Source organism: Ursus maritimus, unplaced genomic scaffold (assembly GCF_017311325.1).
Source record: "Ursus maritimus isolate PB19 unplaced genomic scaffold, ASM1731132v1 scaffold_22, whole genome shotgun sequence".
NCBI lineage: Eukaryota > Metazoa > Chordata > Mammalia > Carnivora > Ursidae > Ursus > Ursus maritimus.
In genome coordinates, this window is record NW_024424675.1 from 15,384,132 (window position 1) to 15,407,488 (window position 23,357).

Here is a 23,357-nt window from a genome sequence, read left to right on the forward strand (position 1 = left end):
GTTAAGGTTGTTTTGCCCTCTAGCAAGGCGGTAGCATTAAGATGGTTGGGAACTTCCTGGAGGCTGCAGATCATAAGGACATTTAATTGTATCTACATTCCCTTCGGAAGCTAGGTTATTGGTAGAAATGCTTCGTTCTTGCAAACTGCTAAGACATTTGTAAACTGCAGGAGACTTAAGTCTTGCAGGATTGTGGTATCTATAGGTTAACTATTTCTTTGTCCTTTAGGGCAGCCAGGGGTGCCTGAGGAACATACATCCCATGGTGGGGGGAGTGCGGGGTGTCAGTTTCTGCTTTGTCTTCAGCTTGCCTTCTGTTCCCTCATCAGTCCTTGCTGTTTGCCAGACTCTACTAAACGAGTAAACTAAAAATTTCTTCTTCATGTGTGAAGGTCAGCAAGTCCTGGATTAAATGCTATAAGACTGCAAAAAATGGGGGTGCCTGGGTGGCTCAGTTGTTAAGCATCTGCCTTCGGCTCAGGGCATGATCCTGGGCTCCTGAGATCGAGCCCCGCATCAGGCTTCTCTGCTGGGAGCCTGCTTCTTCCTCTCCCATTCCATCTTGCTTGTGTTCTCTCTCTCGCTGGCTGTCTTTCTCTCTGTCCAATAAATAAATAAAATCTTAAAAAAAAAAAAAGACCGCAAAAAATGCTGCATATGTTGCCGCTTAACACTTTATGCTGTATTTTTATTTATACATTGTATATGTTATGTTAGATATATATCATTTAAAATATCTATAAACCTCAGGTATTAAAGGTTACACAAAAAATAGAGACAAGACTCTATAAACTCATACTATCTGGCCATTATCTGAGCAATAATTATATTTATTTAATAAATTTAAATAAATCAAATGCATCAATCGTGAAGCACTGAAAAGATCTCTCAGCCTACAACTGATGCGTAGTTATAATCTCTATCGCCATCTAGTGGCACAAATCTGAAAAATCAGTTGAGCCATTGAGCAGAGCAGTCTTCGAACCCCCACCTGCCTGAGCGCCTTCAGCTTCATCCATTCTCAGAAACCAAAGGCCACAGAATGCGATTTTCTCTCTTTGTTCTTGGCCAGTACGCAGTAGAGTGAGTGGTGTGGGGTGTTCATATTCGTTGTAGTGGAAGGAAATCATGCCACTGTGTCTTTCTATTGTTTCGCATGGTGAAAAAAACCTAAGTTATCATTTCAGGAAAACTTCATTTTCCCCTTAGCACACGAAGGCTATTATTAGTTGCTTCCGAAATAATGTTTATGATATTTTCTCTTATATGAAAATTATCAACGACTTTTATTTAAACTATTTGAAGGTATAGAACATTTGTTCTAAGTGTTGTTTTCCTGATTTTGATAGCAGTTAGAATGATCATCAGATTCAGTGAAAATCATTGACCTAAAAAATAAAATAGAAGTAAACTTTTTTTAAAGGTTATTTTGACATCATATAAAGAAGACACAGGCAATGTACGTGAATGAATAAATATGTTTATACTTGGGTTTCTTAAGTTAAAATTACAAACATGTGTTTTGACGATTTTAATTAAAAATGGCTTAAAATTTTTTCTGAGTATAAAAACAGATGTATAGGATATAAACTTGTTTTGGCCTTGGCCTTAATGCTCATCTATTATGTAAATACTGGACTCAAGGGTAGGTTAGATAAGACACGTGGGCCATCTGCCGTGGAGAAAAATGCAGAAATGTTTAGTTTGGTACGGTTTGGTTTAGCTGGATGCAGAAATAAAATAATCATGTACCCAATTCTGAGGACACTCGTGATTTTAAACAAAGCCCCTCCCTTATTTCATCTTCCTTAATTCCCCCTCCCCCTCCCCATAAGGCCAGTATTTTGCTCTAGATGTCCTTCCACTTCTTATTATAACCCCAAAGTCTTTTCAGGACCCTCCCTTTACTTCTAGTTCTTTGTGTCTAATACTACACAGTGTCCATCATCTTTTTGGTTTCCATTTTTTCCCAGTGATAGACCACCAGACTGCCCCTTACTGTTGGTACCGCAAGTAGTAACCACACTTACGTATGACCCTCAGGCAGAAATTTCCCTGGTTTATATTCTTAGGTGTAATTTACAGGGATTTTACAGATATAATTTCATAATATAATGAATCGTTTGTCTTTTGAATGCTGCACTGTCCAAACTTGTATCTGGAGTACATGAAGGCTCCCATTTCCCCAGAGCCTTGCTAAAGGTGATGTAATACCACTGTTTTGTTATGTTGTTTTGTTTTATTTCGTTTTTGCCGAAAGGGTAGGGTCATTAATGTTGCATGCCATTAATCTGATTTCTAGTGTGGTAAAGTATCTCTTCATATCTTTGCTAGCCATTCTGTTTTGACTATGAATGGCTTACTCGTGCATCTTGCCTCTTTTTCTATTGATTGTCCACTCTTTCTTTTATGTCCATTTATATTATCGATATTAGTATCTTATAGATTTCTGACAAGGCATTTAAACTTCTTCCAAACTTATGTCTATGATGTCCTACCCCAGACTTGTTGAAGATGTGGTGTAAGGAAGGGATCCAACCTTATCTCCACACGCTTATCCGTTTTTCCTAACACCACACCTTCTAGTAAACAAGTCATTATTTCCCTACTGATTGGAGGTGCCAACTTCTATCCTATGCCGTATTCCCATATATACGCAAATCTGTTTTTTGAGATTTCTATATGGTTCCAGGACATTGTTCTTATGATTATGGCTTTATAGCACGTCTTTATTTCTGATGAAGTGTGATTTCACCTAAAGCCTGGGTTCTTGCCCTTGGGAGGATTCTTGTCTAGAACAGAGGCCCTTTTGAGACAGGAGACCCATGACTCGTTAGGCATGTTCTCCCTCCTATCTCTTCTTTTTCAAGATCTACATAATTGTTTGTGTGTGTGAATTTTCTCATGTAAATTTAAGACTAAGTTTTTTAGTTTCTTGAAATAACCCATGGGGATTTGATTGAAACTTCTTTGAGATTTTAGAGTGAGGGGAGACGAACATTTAAAAAATATTGAGCTGCTTTTTTTTTTTTTTTTTTTAATGAAAGAGATTATCTCTTCATTCGGAATGCATACAACTCATCTGAACTCATCTGAAAGCCATGGGGCATTTTCAGTACTTCTTAGTGGTTATTTTTTCTTTCTTTCTTTCTTTTTTTTTTTTTTAAAGATTTTCTTTATGTGACAGAGAGAGATAACCAGCGAGAGAGGGAACACAAGCAGGGGAGTGGGAGAGGAAGAAGCAGGCTCCCAGCGGAGGAGCCTGATGTGGGGCTCGGTCCCATAACGCCGGGATCACGCCCTGAGCCGAAGGCAGACGCTTAACCACTGTGCCACCCAGGCGCCCCTTAGTGGTTATTTTTTGTAGCCAAGTTTTCTATTTGTGCTAATTTTGGCATTTTGTGTTTTTTTCCAGACACGTATCGATTTAGAAGCCTGCTGGGCGATGAGAAGCATTTGGCCACCTCACTCCACGAACAGCCAACACCAGTAGTCAGATGAGGCAATGGTAGGCCAACCCCAGCTGACCAGCAAAAGATTGCAGAATTTCCCAGCTGACCCACATACTCACAAGCAATACTAAACAGTTGTTGTTTGTTACACACCAAAAGACAACTGATGTCCTTTGTTTACTTCCGAAATTTCTGGGATGTGAGGTCAGTTTTTCCAATCCATTGGTCTTGCTCTCTGCCATGCCCAGGTTTGAGTTGGGGGATGGGGCCAACAGGCTTTGCTAGTTTGATGGTTTTTTATATATGTTTTCTTTTTTTGTTTTTTTTTAAAGATTTTATTTATTTATTTGACAGAGAGACAGCCAGCGAGAGAGGGAACACAATCAGGGGGAGTGGGAGAGGAAGAAGCAGGCTCATCGCAGAGGAGCCTGATGTGGGGCTCGATCCCATAACACCGGGATCACGCCCTGAGCCGAAGGCAGATGCTCAACCGCTGTGCCACCTAGGCACCCCTTATATATGTTTTCTCTCTGAGTAGAGTAGAGAAGAACCTGTCCTTTCATACTCCAAGTGATGCAGAAAGAAGAAGGGATTGTATTACACCTAGAACCCAGAGTTGCTACTCTATGGAGAAAAGTCTGGTCTAGAACAGAGAGGCAGCAGACCCAAAGCTGGAAAGGCAAAACCTACCCCTGTGCCATCAGTTCCCAATGACTGAGGGATCAACGGCAGCTCTGGACCCCAGAACTAGAAGTTAAGTTTACTACCTTTAGGGAGAGGACCAAAACCAGAATAGGTAGAGATTGACCAGTGCTTGGCCTTGCAATTGATAATAAAGAAAGGACTTATGAAATCCTATGATCAATATGTCTCTTCCATCATTAAAAAAAAAAGTAATCAAAGTATATTCTATTTCAGAGAAGAGAGCCAACTACTAATTTAACAAATTCTATAACCCAAAGAACCCAAGCAATAAAAGATTGGACATTTTTATATTTCTCAAATTTTCATAAATATTTTACAATGCAAGTGCAGAATTTAATTTTAACATTAAAAATGTCCAGATGTCATGTAAACTTAAATGTGAATTACTCTTCATTTAAAATCTTCATTGCACTTCTCTTTTTCCTTAACTTTTCTTTTTTCCATTTACTCTGTTTTAGAGGCATCTAAATTAAGCAAGTCTTTCTCTCTGCTCCCACTTTTTGGTTTCTCTTCTCAAACTCACCTGTTTGCTGTACGTATCCTTTTTGTTGCTCTTCTCTATGGGCCCTTCATATTTTCCTATCAAAATCTACCATCTACTTTAAGAAATTAAATCTCTTTAAAAAGATGAATCATATTCTGAAAAACCTTTTTCAATCTTGAGAGATTAAATCTTTTTTCCTTTAGAATAATTATTTGGCTCTTGTAAATTCTAGTCCTTTTTTTTATTAACTGCATGAAAAATCCTTTTCATCCTCTATTTTTAAATGAGAAGAAAGAGAAGAATTCATTTTAAAAATATGAAATGCACCTGGCATCTCTCCTGCCGCCGAAAAGCAAGGAAAAATGCCCAGAAGAGGGGTGCCTGGGTGGCACAGCGGTTGAGCATCTGCCTTCGACTCAGGGCGTGATCCCAATGTTATGGGATCGAGCCCCACATCAGGCTCCTCTGCTATGAGCCTGCTTCTTCCTCTCCCACTCCCCCTGCTTGTGTTCCCTCTCTCGCTGGCTGTCTCTATCTCTGTCGAATAAATAAATAAAATCTTAAAAAAAAAAATGCCCAGAAGAGGATGTGGGCGTGTTGAAGAGACACAGGTACGAACTTTAAGAGGCTCCCAACAGCCCAAGTTAGGTCAATTGGAGCAAATAAATAAAGAGTTACAGTATTGGATTATTACCCATAGAATATGACATCACCATTCATGCTGATTAAAAAAAAAAAGTTGAATAAATGAAATGGTGAGGGAGAATGGAAAGCTCTACCTAGAGGAAAATTCTAATTAATAAATGTAGAAGGAATGAGGGAATAGAAAATCATGACAAGGCGAACACCAGAGAAATAAGTATCGCGGGCAGGACCCACTGATACACGCTTGAAGTAGAAGGCTAAAGTTTGAGAAGCGGGTTTCTGCACAGTCTCAAAGTGTCTGTCCCAAGATATTAATTAATTGTGAGAGGAAAAAGAGGAACTTTCTGGAGCAGACACCTGGCAGACATCACCTTAACCACAGGACATGCTTTCATCGCAAACAGCCCGATAGGGTGCTCTGAGAAGGGCAAGGCATCACTTGTGCGACGTTCTTGCCAAAATGGCAGAACCTCAGTCTGATCCTAGGAAAACATGGCACCAGCTCCACTCAAGGAATAGTCTACCAGGGTTATAGAAAACAAGGAAAGGCTGAGGAAATGTTACAGATTGAAGGAGACCAAGAAATCATGATAGCTAAATGCAATGTAGCACCTTGAATTAGATCTTGGAACAACACCACCAAAAAAATGGACGTTAGTGGAAACGCTGGTCAACTTCAAATGAGGCAGCTTACTTAATAATATTGTATCAAGATTCCTATCCTGGTTTCAGTCATGGTAAACTGTTAACATTAGGAAAATCTGAGTGAGGGGCAAATGAGAGCTCTCTGTATTATTTTCATAATTTTTCTATAAATCTAAAATTATTTCAGAATAAAAATTTGTGTTTATAAGTATATGTAAGTATGTGTATGTATCAAACATTAGTTTTCTCTCTCTTAGAGTTATATCATGTACTCGTGTTAGCTCTTATTATTTTTACTTACCAGGATGGAAGAGGCTCCTCAGTGTTTTATGCCCCTGAAGCTAAGCTCCAATTTTGTACTTTAAAAACAACAACAGCAAGAAAACACTGAGACCTTCTAAATATGTATTACCCATAAGCATGTAGCTTATTTTCCTGCCCACACCGGAGAACAAAGAGGGAGGTTATAGCTTAGTCTTTTTATGGCTGCCTTGATATTCAATCAATTTTTCCGAAACCGATTTAAAAAGTAATGAAACATATTACCCATCTCTCCCTAAGTGGGGCCAACGGCAGCCTTTCCCTGGAGGGTTCCGTCCTGTGACGGTGGTGCTGTTGTGTCAGGGACTCGGAGAGTGAAACAAGAGTTGAAGAGAGGACAGAAGCCTCTGGGGCAGGGTTGGGAAATTTTCACCTAATCATCCCATTTGGGAGCTCCACTTGGCTGCTCCAAAAGCCCTCTGTGCTTGGGTTCTGGTACTTTCTACTGAGCTTTGACTAACTTCTTGGCTCTCCAGTAGTAAGCATCTCTCCGTTAGCATCTCCTGAGGGCAGTAGTCCAATTAGCTGAAGTCAGATCAGAGCACTGCTCTTGAATACTATTTATCTTTGTTACAAATCAGTCAAGATGTAAATACCTACATATTTATCCACAGAGGTTCTCAGCCTGGGCAATTTTTTCCACCAGCCCCCACCCCGCCCCAGAGAACATTTTACAAAATTTGGAGATATGTTTGATTGTCAGCTCTGGGGAGGTGGTACCGGCATGTAGTGGGAAAAGACCAGGGACGTTGATCAACTTCCTACAACGCACAGGACATCCCCCCGCAAAAAAGACGATCTGGTCCAAAATGTCGGTATTGTTGAAAACTCTAGTGATGCAAGTTTGTTTGGGTTTTTTTAGGAACTAGATAAAGAACTGTATCAGAGTTCTCTAGTCCTAAACCAGCTAGTATCTAGTATCTCTCTCTCTCTCTCTCTCTCTCTCTCTCACACACACACACACACACACACACACACACACACACACACGTCACCACACTGCTAACTTCCCTTTTAACATATTTGCATTAATAATGCAAGCTGATCCATTGACTCAGCCTTATTTCACCCTAACAATTACAATAAATGATATTTATATAGAGCTTTAAACTATATCAAATTTTCCCATGTATTGCCCCATTTGAACCCTGGCTTGGGATGCTATCACAGCAAGGTTATTCCAGTGCAGAGCCCATGAATCTTGTCTGGTAATACCCAAATTCAAGCAGCGAGAGGTCTTAGCAACGATCCGTGCTCCCACAGAAGACATGGGCGCAAAGAAGTAAGTTAGCTGATTCTCAGAACCAGCTTTCCAAGTCCACTGTCCCCTGGAGTAAATAGACAAACTATTAATGACCCTGGATTATGTATCTAATTAAATTTTTGGCAGTCAGCCAAAGAAAATCAAATCAGATTGTTGCTATGAAGGGGCACAACAACGTTTACTCTTTGATTTTTCCATTTTAAGAAAAGTCAGGAAAGGAATTATGACCACTATTAAGAAGGAAGCTATTTTCTGTTCTATTTTGTTGTAAATATAATACAGCTGTATTTATTAGATGGCAGAGGGACTTAAATTTTCCTAAAATTGTCTCGTTTTAATTTTCATCATACAATCTTTTTTAGCTACCAATAAATGCTAATGATTTCCAAACATATCTCCCCACGGTTCAGAATCATATTGACCATCTCAGATTCAACATCATCAGAAACAGCGAAGAGTTCCCACAGTCCCTTCCCCTCCTTCCTCTGTGCTCCATTTGATGGCACCACTAGCCCCAAAGCCCAGGAAAGTTTAGGGGGCTCAGATTCCTTCCCACTTCCTAAAACTGATTTTTAAAATCTCAGTAAGGGCGCTTTTCTGTTTCTCATTTCTAACATTCATTTTTAAATTGTGGTAAGATATACATAACAAAAGTTCCCCTTTTTAATCATTTTAAAGTGTGTGACTCAGGGACGCCTGGGTGGCTCCTTCAGTTAAGCAGCTGCCTTGAGCTCAGGTCATGATCCCAGGGTCCTGAGATTGAGACCTGCACCTGACTCCTTGCTCAGCAGGGAGCCTGCTTCTCCCTCTGCCTGCCGCTCCCCCTGCTTGCACCCCCCCCCGTTTTCTCTGACAGATCAATAAATAAAATCTTTTTTAAAAAAATAAAGTGTATGACTCAATGCCATTAATTACACCCCCAAGGCTGTGCAGCCATCACCATTATCTTTAGCCAAAATTTTCTGTCACCCCAACCAGAAACTTACCCATTAAATTATACCAGCCATCCCTCCCTCCCCAGGCCCTGGTACCTCTAATCTACTTTCTGTCCCTGCAAATTTGCCTCTTGTCCATATTTCATAAAAGTGGAATCTTACAATATTTGTCTTTTTGTGTCTGGCTTATTTCACTGAGGTTAATGTTTCTGAGGTTCATTTGCGTTGCTCCATGTGTCAGAACTTCACTCCTTTTACGGCTGAATAATAAATGTGGGTGTACCACATTGTGCTTATCCGTTATCTATTGAGGGACAGTTGGGTTGCTTCCACCCTTTGGCATTTGAATGATGTTTTTGTGAACATTCACATACAAGTATCTGTTTTAGTCCCTGTTTTAAATTCTTTTGGGGATATACCTATAAGTATCATTGCTGGGTCATATGAATATATATAATATATTTTTTTACACACACATATTATAAAATATATATATATTTTACACACATATTATGTATAACGTAATATATATATTATTCATACACACAGAAAACATTTTCAACATTCTAATGGGATGAATGTATTTTACAGAAATAAAAAAAATGTGTAGACAGTTGGTTATTTCAATGTTATCTGCAAATATATCAAAACATTTATGAATTTCTGGGAATTATAATTTTTAAATAATTTTAATATTTAAAAACAAACCATGGCAGACCTTTCTTATCCGTCAGAGATAACCAAGTTAATAGAGGAATAATTGAAAGAATTATATCAAAGACTTATGAAAAAATTTGGAAGCCATTTTCACTATTAATTTGATAGCTTATTGCTTTTATAGAATACAGCTACGATGGGGAAATGGATAGATATTGGCCATAATTATGACGGTAAAAGTGTAGAGGGGTTTCTTGGTACAATCAAATAATATTTTGTTTAAGATTGGATTCCATATCTTATCTGACAATGCTGCAAGATTGAGCATGCATATCTCCAATAAAAATAATTTGTGATAAAAAATATGTGTGTGTTCTTTGGTGATGTCCCAAGAGATTTCACCATATAGGAGTATTTGAATTTTCATTTGAGAGCCTTGAGGACCAAAACCCCTTTAAGACCAAACAAGTGAGTAAGTAATGTTAGAATTTCAGGCACTATGATAGGTTAAAGCGCCTTGCTTAATGTCCCTATGTTGTATCCTAGGGGTTATTGTCCGCTCTGCTTGTACAAGAATGAAAGATCCTGCTGTCAGCACAAAATAGATGTATGAGCTTCACCTCCAGGAACCTCAGGCACCTTCCATGGCATCCCAAGTGTGTTCCAGTTCATGCCCCCTTCCTGGGGCTGACAGTCACTAGTACCACAAATGCTGGAACCTTCCTCATGGCCACCACAAAGCAGCCAGGCAAGCTCATCAGGAGTTCTGACTCTGGCAGCCACCTGAAGATTTCAATAAAACATCATACCACAGGGCTTGGCTTATGGCATCCCAAGAGGCAGCTGAAAGAGCCAAATGATGCCACTTGGCGGCATAGGGGGTGATATTCCCCTGATGCAAACTTTAACCAGTGGGGAAGAGATGTGTGAGGCCCAGCCAATGTATTCTCTCCTTTTCCTCCCTCCGAGGGACTGGTCTGATGCATGGATTCTCTTTTCTTTGGCAATCCGGGATATCCCGGATTGTGCCTCCTTGTGCCTCCTGTCCCTTCTTTCCCTTACCCTTACTGCTCCAGATTTTCACTGCCCCCAAATTAAGTACCATTGTTTTCATCCTGGCCTCAGCCTCTGTTTTCTAGGGAATCTGGGCCGAAACAGTTGGCATTGATATTCCCATTTTACAGATGAGGATAATATTAGTAAAACTCAGAGAAGTTGAATAACTTCAAAGTCCCATAAATAGCAAGTGGCAAGCCAAGTCCAGCCCAAATGCTAGGCCTGTAACATATTACATCTGCATCGAAGACAAATTAGTTACGTCTTGCGAAGGCAGTAAATTGACAAAAACAAGACTAGTATGATAATGTCCTGAAACCTAGCCATCATTCCAGAAAGCACAGTAAAAGACAATGGTTGAACTTAAAAATGGAAATGTCATTAATACATTCAGAAAGAACATAAAATCCACTAATATATCTCAGAAGGAGAAAGAAAATAGGCTGTTATTAGGCAGAACTCCAAAACCAAACACGAGGACCTGTACTGTTCTTAGCCAAAGGATTTTAATCTTGTTACACTCTCTCGCTGGCTCCCAATCTTTCCTGTGCCAAATATTCCATTACCAAAATTAAACTGGCAATGTTTGAGTATAGCATAAACGCATTTTTCTATGAATGTGGACAAAATAAGAATCCAGATATATTACATTGTACTAGTTATAAACTGCACACTTCTCATTTATCACTTTTACTATTTGTGTTTATATAATCATTTTTTTAATTATTTTTTTAAGATTTTATTTATTCATTTGACAGAGAGAGAGACAGCCAGTGAGAGAGGGAACACAAGCAGGAGGAGTGGGAGAGGAAGAAGCAGGCTCCCAGCGGAAGAGCCTGACGTGGGGCTCAATCCCAGAACGCCGGGATCACGCCGTGAGCCGAAGGCAGACGCTTAACGACTGAGCCACCCAGGCGCCCCTATACAATCATTTTTAATCAGGGATAAATTCATATGGACCAAAAGGACATTCAGTTTCAAATCTCCATCTTACACCATTCCCAGCTATCTAACTTCCCTAAGACACTTCTGGGGAGTGTCCTTCCAGGAGGAAGTGTCCCTCTGTCTGTGTCCTTCTGGGAGGAAGAAGTTAAATTAGCTGCTTGGAATTTGCTTAGTCCTTTACAGAGGATATGCCCGCATGGGAAAGACTGGGGACCTGGTCTCACTTCTATCATCCGGACCTGCATATAAACAGATTTACTGGTATTTTTAGGAGGAAGAGGCATTGTCTAGAAAAGGTTCTTAGCAGGTAGTCCCCAGCTAAGGATAGCCTATAGGAAGCAGTACCTAGAGTCACTGAGGTGGGTCTCCTGGGAGAATGTCAGGTAGGCTATACCTGGGCATAAAATAGAGCTGTTTCATAATTAAATGCTCCCACTGTGGGAGGTGATTCTGTGAACCACACGCCGAGCCTTTCTACATGATGGGGTGTCAGCCTCCATGACTTCACAGACCTCTCTCTGCTTCATCTGAGCATTTTGATTGTGTGGGTCCTTGCCATTCTTTTTTTTTTTTTTAAGGCTTATTTATTTTTTATTTTAGAGTGAGAGAAAGAGAGAGAGAGAGCATGTTGGGGGGGGGGAGGTGCAGAGGGAGAAAGAGAATCCCAAGTAGATTGCCCGCTGGGCATGGAGGGAACTCAGGGCTGGATCCCACAACCTGAGCTGAAATCAAGAGTTGGATTCTTAACTGACTGAGCCACCCAGATGCCCCCCGCTCCTTGCCATTCTTAATAAAGCTTGACGCTGAGAAGTATCTCTGTGATTCTTGGCCGTCTGGACCCTTCTAAAGAACTTCTATGCATAGACATAATACATACTTCTAACACTTTTTAGTTCAGTGATCGTATACAATACATACTGTTCTGTGACTCGATGCTTTTCTGTTATTTTGGAAATAAAAAAAAAAAAACACGAAGCAGCAAACAACAAACCAAAAACAACGACAAAAGGGGAGGGATCACTTAAAATAGCACCGAAATCTGTTTGTTGTGTGGTTTTTACATTTTCTGCATTCAGCAAGTCTTGGGGAAGTAAACACAAGCTGTGTTGACAGGGGTGGGTGGAAACAGGTGTTTTCATACATCACTTAGGGGAGCATAAGCTGAGACAATCTCTGTGAAGGACCTTTGGGCCACGGCTGTCAAAGTCACCAACACAGATTTCCTTTAAGTCCGCATTTCTGCTGCTAGCAAACTATTCTACAGATGAGCTTGCATATATGCAGTACATTATGGGTACGAGATTATTCCCGGCAATGCGGTTTAAGAAAGTACGTTTAGAAACAATCTAAATGCCATCAACAGAAAACCGATTAAATTTGCATAATACTGAAGCTGTAAAAAAAATGAGGAAGCTCTTTATACGCTGCTACAGAGTTATCTATAAACTATATTAGTGACAGCCACACACTGCAACGCTTGTTTACTGACTGCTAGGAAATCATTGGTATATATATTTTAAAGGGTTTTGTGTGTGTGTGCACGACCACACACGTATTTTTCCAGTACAATATATTACCACGTGTGCTATTTTATAACCTACCTTATTTATTTCATTTACTAATATGATCGACATTAATTTATGTTAAATAAGCTTCAGAAATATGACATTTTCAAATGCTTTAATTCAAGTAACATACGCATATGGAAAAGCACACAGACCGCGCGTGGATGGCTCAACGCCCCCAAATGAACAAACCCACTTGTGAACACAGTGGCAGTCTCTGCCTACACTCTCCTGACTTGTTCATGAATTCATAACCTTTATGGAATAAAATCCCATTTTAACAAATGGATGTGTTATCGGTATATTACAAACGCTGTATTTCAGAGATCGCAAAATGGTTTCCATTAGAAATATAGGGCCATTTACGGCTTTAATTTCTAACAACAAATCAACTGAAATGCATTTTACAGTGGCCTTCTTACTAAAACATCACCGGATCATTTACAAAGCTGAGCTTGTGAAGGGTCTATGATGGGATAATACGTCTGAAGCTGAAACTATTCATATAAACTCGCAAGGCTACAAGTGATAAAGGTCTGTATAGAATTAAGGACCATGATTTCTGAGTATCTTTTCTATGGTTATACTGAGCTATCACCTACCAACTTTATCATTAAATATGCTTTCGACAAGGACGTATGTCAGTCACCGTAAAGATGGCAATGTGAAGGAAATGATTAAGGAAGACGTTTAAGTACTAAATGATGCGTGAAAAACCAGTGCATTTTGTGAAGATTGTCTTGCTCGAAAACTCAGTATTATATAGAAAACATATGTGTATTATTGGAAGAAAAATCAAACATAGGAAAATTTTTTCTTAGAGGATCTTCTCAAATATAAGTAATTATATTCACAAATATAAGTGATAATTGCCAAATACATACATGTAAGTGCTCTTGATAGCACGCTGTAATCGTGGCTTATGAGTGGTGTGGTCTGTCAGCACGTAGGAGAAACCCACGGAGCCCACGGCTTGTCAGTGAGGTTCCGGCCTTCTCCCTGCCTCCTGAGGTGAAGTTGGGCTTTTCTCCTCCAGCTTTTGTTTCCTTTCCCATCCTGGAGTGAGTCTGTAATGTACTGACTCTTGTGAAGCAAGAGAGGAGCAACACGCTCAGTCTAAGAAAGGAAGATATGTCTTCCAGGTACGTCTGTGTGTCAGAGAAAGACTTGAGGGCAACCTTGATGTGTGAGGAATTGGGTGGGAGGAGAAATAAAATTTTATTTTTATTTTTACTTTTTCAAGAAGCACTATGTGTCTTAAGTTTCCCTTTCGTAAGACTTGAGAAATACGAACAGGGTTATTTTGACATTACGTTTGGGTATGGCATTGCACTCTTGCTTCATACCTGAACCACGTGGTTTATACCTACATGCGAACCATGAATGCAAAAGCCAAGCTTGACTATACATGTAGCATTAACTAACAAGTCTTTGCTAATTTAATATTTAAATTCAGCATACATTTGTCATATCATCCAAGGTACGGTGCATATGAAACACTATGCTGTATGAATTCTTTCTCTTGGATCTTGACTGAAAGTTTGTCTTTTTAAAAGATTTTATTTATTTATTTGAGGGGCGCCTGGGTGGCACAGCGGTTAAGCGTCTGCCTTCGGCTCAGGGCGTGGTCCCAGCGTTCTGGGATCGAGCCCCACATCAGGCTCCTCCGCTATGAGCCTGCCTCTTCCTCTCCCACTCCCCCTGCTTGTGCTCCCTCTCTCGCTGGCTGTCTCTATCTCTGTCAAATAAATAAATAAAATCTTTTAAAAAAAAAAAAAGATTTTATTTATTTATTTGAGAGAGAAAGAGAGAGCATGAGCAGGGGGGGTGCGAGGGGCAGAGGGTAGAGGGAGAAGCAGACTCCCCACTGAGCAGGGAGCCCAACACGGGGCTCAATCCCAGGACCCTGGGATCATAACCTGCCACGCAGGTGCCCCCAAAAGTATGAAATCAACAAAAGATACTTTATTTCACAAATTAAGATTGAGGAAGGTACTGGTGATGTTCCATTTCTTTACCTGGGTGCATTTACATGTGTGTAAATGTTTGGGTATACTGAAAGGTTTCTATAACATTTTGGGTCTTTATTGTGGGAGGCTGTCCTGTGCAATGTAGAATATTAAACAGCACCCCTGGTGTTTGCCCACTAGGTACCAAAAACATCCTCCCCCCTCCCAAGTGGTGACAACCAAAGTGTCTCCTGACACTGCCAAATGCCCTCTAGGGGACAAAGTCAACTCCATTCTCCATTGACAACCACTATTCTAGTAATTTCCTACAAAAATCTCACTAACAGAAGAATGTTGTTTATTCCTTCACAGTAACCCACACAATTTTTACTTGAATCCACCTCCTTTCAACTTAGGTGAGAAGTGGTGGGGTGTTTGTTGCACCTTCTCCTAGGAGTGTTTTCTGTCACTCTTCCAAATCCTGGGTTTGAGGTTGCTTTTCTTTCTTAGTTTCTTTATCCCGTAGTTCATAGAATAGGGCTTTTTATTATTTTATTTTTTAAAATTCCAGTAGAGTTAACACATAGTGTTATACTAGTTTCAGGTCTACACTGTAGTGATTCAACAATTCCATACACCACCCTGTGCTCGTCGTGATAAGTGCTCTCCTTAATCCCCATCACCTGTTTAATCTATCCCCCCGTCCGGCTCCCCTCTGGAAACCATCAGTTTGTTCTCTATAGTCAAGAGCCTGATGCTTGGTTCTTCCCTCTCTCTGTTTTTCCCTTTGTGTATTTGGTTCTTAATTCCATATATGAGTGAAATCATATGGTATTTGTCTTTCCCTGACTGACTTATTTCACTTAGCATAATACTCTAGCTCCATCCCTGTTGTTGCAAATGACAAGATTTCATTCTTTTTATGGCTGAATGGTATTCCGGTGTATATATATACCACATCTTCTTTATCCATTCATCAGTGGATGGACACTTGGGCTGCTTCCATAGTTTGGCTATGGTAAATAATGTTGCTATAAGATGCATGTATCCTTTTGAATTAGTGGGGGTTTTTTTTGTTTGTTTTTTTGTTTTTGTTCTTTTTAGTAAATACCCAGTAGTGTGACTATTGGATCATAGGTTAGTTCTATTTTTAACTTTTTGAGAAACCTCCATACAGTTTTCCACAGGGGTTGTACTAATTTGCATTCTGAAGAGGACTTTTTAATCACCTTCAATGGCATGATGAAATTCTCTCTTTTGTGTGACATAGAGCAAGATCAATGGAGGAAGTCTTATTCTTTCAAATTAAACATCTAAAACTAAAACTAGTGTACTATTCCTGGCCCATTAGTATGGGAAAAACAAGCATTTTTAAGTGTTACTTAGATTTATTTCCATTTTTATTGGTAAAAAAAGGTAGAAACTGAAAACTTGACAACATGCGTGTTTTATATTACAGATGTTTTCAAGTACATGTTGTCTTTAAATAAGTGCATTTTGGGAAAAAATTAATGTTGTAATTCACTTGGGTTTAGGCAGCGTCGTAAATCTGTCATGGAACATAGGAAAAGCGTCATTTACTTATGTTGGAAAGTGGATTGTTGCCACAGCCCAACCACCTGTACTAAACCCACCCATTTAAAAACTCAAGGGTGTATGTGGGGGTGTGTGTGCAGTAACAGACTCAAACAGTAACTCGACACCAGTTACACTTATGTGTAAGAATTCACTTAAAAGCATATATGTCCATTAGTCATTTAAAAAAAAAACCAAACCTTTAAACAAAAGAAATTAATAAGTCCCTAAAAGCATAGGATTAAATCAAGTGTAGTACTTTAAGTTCATAAATATCCAAATACATACACAGCCACTTATAATTATATATTTTTTAAGTATTTTAGGGTTTTTAAATTTGTGTCTTTAGTGTTTAGAATATTAAGTTAAGGGGACACATTTTATTAAGCGGTAGGACAGTATTCTTTACCAGTGTTTGCAGTGGGGTCCTGGAGTCATCTTGCATCAGATTTTACAAGCCAAATAGTATGTTTTCAGAAATTTTACCAGCTGGTGGACATCAACTCAGCAGTCTGAATTCAGCCATGGTGGCAGAACGTAGAACACAGAAATTAGCAAACTCAACAAATCAGGGCTTCCCCGCCTTGGGGATGTGGTTTGTTAAACATCTACCACCATACAATTGAGCTTAGCCTAAAAGGACGGCGTACACCCTATCTTACTATATTGATAGTTTTTTTTAAAGTATTCTGTTTATTCTTCAGTTGTAAATTGTATTAGTGATTTGTGTGAAATACAGACTTTTATTTTAGTTACATTTTAGTTACGTTTTCTCTTACAGAACAGACCTCGACAATTTTTTTCCTATCAGGAACATATAAATTACTGCCTAACAATTATCCCAAAGCACTTTATTAGGTAAAATGCAAGATGTTGAATATTCGGCCTGCATTATCTAATATTATAATGCTTACCTCTATCTACTTTTGGATTTCAAAATTTTATATGATGACAAAGGAAGAGGAGTTTGACATAGGGACAAAGATTAAACATTAGGAGTATAAAATTAAATTTATTAGGGGGCGCCTGGGTGGCACAGTGGTTGGGCGTCTGCCTTCAGCTCAGGGCGTGATCCGGCATTATGGGATCGAGCCCCACATCAGGCTCCTCCACTGTGAGCCTGCTTCTTCCTCTCCCACTCCCCCTGCTTGTGTTCCGTCTCTCTCTGGCTGTCTCTATCTCTGTCAAATAAAATAAAATCTTTTTTAAAAAATTAAATTTATTAATGTTGAATAGTTGTTTTCCACCTTCATCGACACGTAAACAAACCAAAATTTTTCTTAAAAATCATGATTGAAGTCCCTTGGGAAATATTTGGTTTACATACCAAGAAATATTTACTAAGGGGCGCCTGAGTAGCGCAGTCGTTAAGCGTCTGCCTTCGGCTCAGGGCGTGATCCCGGTGCTCTGGGATCGAGTCCCACATCGGGCTCCTCCGCTGGGAGCCTGCTTCCTCCTCTCCCACTCCCCTGCTGTGTTCCCTCTCTTGCTGGCTATCTCTCTGTCAAATAAATAAATAAAATCTTAAAAAAAAAAAAGAAATATTTACTAAAATGAGATCTGTAAAGTGAATTCTTGTATAGGCACACAAGAGCTAACAGTTTAGTTAACATGTTTTCTACCTTGGAGCAGAGCAATAAATTCAATGGACATCTTTGTTCCTTTCAGTTTCCTCTCTACAATAAGAATAAATCCTGACTTAATGTGTCAAGAACACAAATGCAGTTCCTGATTTCCCAACCTTCAAATGCCAAAAGATAACAGATGTTTGTTCATTATAAACATGGTTTGGATTTTTTTTTTTTAAGGTTAAGAGTTGAACTACGAAGTTCTTAAGACTTTCAGGCTGTGTCATTTTCTCTATCTGCCCTTCTTTGTCACCTTTTCTATTCCTATGTCCATTTCAGAGGAGCACTAAAGCTCATTGTCTTCCTTGGCGTATTCTCAGCCTTCCTAGTCTGAAATGCTCTAGACCGTCCAACACTTAGACTTTTCTAAACATTACTTAAATTTTATTATTTAATGTGTTACCAGCCAATGCCTTGCACATTAAGAACAGAGACTCCTGCCTCTCTTGCTCTCACAGAATCTAGCACAAGGCGTGCACACAGTATCCACTCCATGAAATTTGTTGAATGAAATGAAGACACCAGCTGGTATGCTTCAATCTCCAGGGCCTAGTGATTATCAGAGATCACCATGCATTATAGGTAATTTTTATACTTGGATTCATTAAGGTTTTCTTCCCCTTTGTGTACAATTTACTAGATTTGTGGCACACATTTGCTATAGAATAAAATGTATGCCTCCCTCTTTTCCAGTTTTCATTTACTCCTACTTTAAAATTTATACACACATGCCGGGTTCCTGAATATCCTCTAATCAGGGAGTATAATAAAAAATTGAGGAGGTCAAGTAGTTACAGAAGGAAAGCTATTGTATTTAGAGTCCACTGAGGATTTTATGAAACTGGGGTGGCTTGTTCTAATCACAGTTGGTTGAACCCAAAGGGGAATCATAGGGAATCATAAAATAAACTGTATTAGTAACTATCAAATATACTTTCCTGATCACTGTTATATTCAAGCAAATTTTCGTGTTCATCTGCCATTTGTATTTCTTCTTCTATGGATATTTATAATCTTTTCTATTTTCCTATTGGGTTGTAGGCCTTTTTCTTAATTATTAGTAGGACTCCTTGAATTTTAGGGATATGAAAACTTTGTGCATTATGTGAATTTCAGGTCATTTTGCCTGGTTTGGCTTAATTTTATTTTCACTGTGTGGCACACTTACTGGAATCCTTTTATGGCCTCACTGTTTCACGTGTTACTTAAAAAAAGCTTTGCCAGCCAGATGATTACAAAAGTATTCTCCCAAAACTTTTTAAAGAACATTTGTTATTTTGTGCTTTTCTCACTTGAAATCTACTTGGTGTACAGATTAAGGTAGAGGTATATATATTTTTTCTTGATGAAGAAACTCTACTGAGCATTGTAAGTGTACATCAATCTTCAGTTCCTAAGGACAACCGCCATTCCTAGAAATTGGGCCATCTTAAGATTTGCTCTGGCCAATGGACTATGAGCTAAACTGGTATGTGCTACTTCTGAACTAAGAAATCCAAAAAAGCTGCTGCTGCTGCTTCCTTTTTTTTTTTTTTTTTTTTTGTCTTTTAAGATTTAATTTTCAATGGACCCCTGGGGTTCAGATGTTAAGCGTCTGCCTTTGGCTCAGGTCGTGATCCAGGGGGTCCTGGGATCAAGCCCCACATGGGGCTCCTGGCTCAGTGGGGAGTCTGCTTCTCCCTTTCCCTCTGCGTCTCCCCCTGCTCATGCTCTCTCTCTCTCTGTATCTCTCTGTCACAAATGAATAAATAAAATTTTTAAATAAGATTTTATTTTCAGGGGCGCCTGGGTAGCACAGCGGTTGAGCATCTGCCTTCGGCTCAGGGCGTGATCCCGGCGTTATGGGATCGAGCCCCACATCAGGCTCCTCCGTTATGAGCCTGCTTCTTCCTCTCCCACTCCCCCTGCTTGTGTTCCCTCTCTCGCTGGCTGTCTCTCTCTCTGTCAAATAAATAAATAAAATCTTTAAAAAAAAAAAAATTAAAAAAAAAAAGATTTTATTTTCAAGTAATCTCTACAACCAACTTGGGGCTTAAACTTAAAACCCTGAGACCAAGAATCGCAGGCTCTACTGACTGAAGCCAGGAGCCCCAGGAAGCCAAAAAAGCTTCTGGAAGCCTTTTACTTTTCTCTTTCTCTGCTATGCTCACGGAGGAGGCCTCATGTTGAAATGGAGGTTGATTGAAGCAGCCTGAGTTGTGTAGACCTTGCCCGGGCTTCCGCTTCTCTAGAGTCTCCTAGATCCTAGGTGGAATTTACATGGCAGAGACATGAGCTTTCTGAGTTAAGCCTTTGAGATTTGTGGGGTTGTTTGTTACTGCAGCCTAAGTCTACCTTTTCCTGACTAATACACCACCTTTCACATACATATGCAGAAACATATAGTTTTGTTTTTTGAGTCTTCACTCTGATATATTTACCTATTTGCTTCTCCTTCTACTAATTCCTCCATTTTATTGTAACTATAGCATATTTTAATGCCTGAGGGGGCAAGATTTACATCATTGATCTTTTTCAAAATCCTATTGCCTAGTCATAAGCATTAACTTTTTAAGACAGATTTTTAAAATTCTGTATAAAAGATCTTGGCTGTACTTTGAATCATACTGCATTAGATTTACAGATTAATTTGGGAAAATTGACATCTCCACCATATAAGGCCATCCTGCTTCTTCCATATGTCTTGCATATTTCTTCAGCTTTTCTTTCTTTTTTTTTTTCTGATAGTTTGTGTTGCTCTTTAATAAGATCTTTGTCCATATTACATTTTAAAATTGTTCTTACTGGTGTAGAGGAAGGGAACTGTGTGCGCATATTTCTCCTGTATGTAGCCTTCCTGAGCTCCCTAGTTTTGAAAAGAATTGGTTGATTCTCTTTCCCCAAGAGGCAGTCCTAGGATTGCTATTTCTTAGAGACTTAATCCTTCTTCTGAATTTGTTTCTAATCACTAGCCTGGGACAATTCAGTGTATTTCCATTCTTCATGGTTTCTCCTACCATCTGTTCTAGAAAGTGTCCTATTTAAATTCTCCCTCCACCTCTTGTTGCTGTAAGGCATTTAGCAAATCTGTTTGTGTAATTAAATTCCTGTACTATTATTACTCTATGGACTAATTTTACAGCACTACCTAGGTTATTTAACATTTCTGTATTGGTTTCACCATCCTCAATAGGAAAACTATTGCATGTTGTTTATTTACCCTCTTATTATGGAATTTATACTCTGAATATAATCTCTTTACCTCTCATTGATCATCCTCTTAATATCAAGTCCTGAGTTACCAATAAGCAAGGTGTTTGCTTATTACTATGGATTAAAAGTTTCTGAATATATAGAACATATGGATTGGAATATACGTTCTTATCTCACTTGGTAAAATGCTTTCTTAAATTCATTATTCAATGTGTAAAAAGTGTTCAGAGTATAAACGATATCTTACCCTTATGAGTATGCTTATATAAATCTTACCACATTTTAAAAATCTTTTTGGAATAAGTTTAACAAAAATCCTATGAAGTCCCATGAGTTCTTAAATACTATGGCATCAAAGCATGTAGCTTCCCAAAGGCTTGGAAACCATTTTTTCCTAATAGTTTTTGCCCAAACAAGCATCTAATAGGGCAGATTTACTCACACAAGGTAAAAGGGAAGAGAGAGTTCTCATGGATCTGTCATGCCAAAACAACATCCACGCTATTCTTGACAAAATCAGAAAGGGAAAATACTGGGTTAGTCAGAATGGGTTGGATGATCCTTCAGTGACAAAAAAAAATTCCAAATTTTCAGGGTGACATTTTGATAGATGAAAGATGGCCACAATTTATTTTGGCTGCTTCTAATTCCTCTTGCCTTTAATCTGGGCTGGCCTTTAGTGATTTGTTTAACCAATAGAATGTAGTGGACGTGACATTCTCAGACTTCTGAAGCTAAGTCTTCAAGAGCAGTGCAGCTTCCACCCAGGTCTCTGTAGACTCTGACTGTAGAATAAGTAAGTATGACAGCACTAAGAATGTCATGCTGAAGGAAAGCCCAAGTAACCACACGCAGAGGATGCATGGATAAGAGAGATGCCTCCTCTCTCCCCAGCTGTTCCAGACATTCTGTACCAGGTACCAGATATGTGAATGCAAAAAATTTCAAACAACTCTAGCCTTAGCTTCCAAGTATCTTCCACCAGCTGCAGGAATCCAAGCAAAAACAACCCAGCCAAACCCTTCAGCCTCCAGAACCATGAGACTTGATATGGCGGTAGTTATGTAGTAATAGCTAACCTGAATTGGTTTATCATAATGAAAATGTATTTCTGGTCTCGGCAAAATCCATTGAGAATCCAGGGAACCATCTAGGGTGACTGTTTTCCATGAGGCATCTTAGCAACCTAAGCTTCTCTCTGGTCTTGTATAATCCTAGAGCATGCATTTTCTCTAAAAGTTTCATAGTAGGAGCCCCCTGCTTCCTGCTTCCACTGCAGGGTCGCACATCAGTGATTATGTGCTTCAATCTGCAAGTGGGACATACACATCCTTTCCGCCTGCAGAACTTTTACAGTGTTGGCCTAACTTCATAGGGGATGTGGAAACATACTCCTTTGTGGGCTGGGAAAGAGAAGGGCACTGGGTATATATCTACTGCATGTGACGCATCAGTGAGAAACATGCAGATCTGGGGATAGAGGAAAAAGGGCATTTGGTTTTTAAGTTCCTCTTCAACCCTAGAGAAAAAGGGGAAGCAGGGCAGGGCCTGTTGTCAACCTGACCTCAAGCCACACTCTCAAAGACTTCACCAGGGTTCCTAATATGCTTGGGGAATGGGGAGTAGAGTTCCTGGAGTATAGGGGATTGTGGGAATGGCAGCATGGAAAGGGGGCAAAAGTGAAGCTAGATTGTGAAGGATTTTGTGTAGCATGAAAAACAAATTTGACTTTAATCTAGGAAAAACAGAGAGTCTTAAAAGCGGTATAGCATGTTGTTGCCTCCAGATAATAAGACATAAGCTTATTCAATCATACCATGTGCTAGGCATTATATTTATCCTATTTAAACTTCACAGCCCTCTTACGCAGTACGTTCTATTATTACCTGCATTTAAATGGAACCTTGGTGGGAACTAGTTTTAGCCCCAAGTCACATAGGTAAGAAGTGTCCTGGCTCTGATACCTGTCATTGGACAGCCATTGCCACCTACCTGGCTCTGTGCCACCACGCCGGCTGCTCATTTGCTCCATACGTTCTTGCTATGTTCCTTCCTACTGACCTTATTCTGAAGGCCAGGAAATGCAATCCTTGAACACACGTTTTGCATTAGAAAGAGGAAGAGTCTGGGCGATAAGTTTCCGTTGTGCCTCAGATACTCTCTCTTTTTAACTCTTCATTTTGCAAATTTTCCAGCGTACACAAAAGTAGCAAAAATGAACTTAGCTAGCTGCAGCACTGCTTGACGTTGGGTCACTTATGTTTATCCATCCTCTCTGCACCCCCAAAGTTTTATTTCTGGAGTATTATCCCGTGAATTCTAGACACCATAGTATTTCA

General features: G+C 39.4%; 1 long non-coding RNA gene across 1 annotated transcript; it reads right to left on the bottom strand.

Annotated features, from left to right (window-relative positions):
* Nucleotides 1–203: 203 nt before the first annotated feature.
* On the bottom strand, nucleotides 204–23,140 carry LOC121104575. The gene is made up of 3 exons (XR_005836895.1): nucleotides 23,011–23,140; nucleotides 992–1,388; nucleotides 204–599 (listed from the first exon to the last, which is right to left on the bottom strand). It is a non-coding gene; the product is annotated as an uncharacterized LOC121104575 (long non-coding RNA).
* Nucleotides 23,141–23,357: the final 217 nt, after the last annotated feature.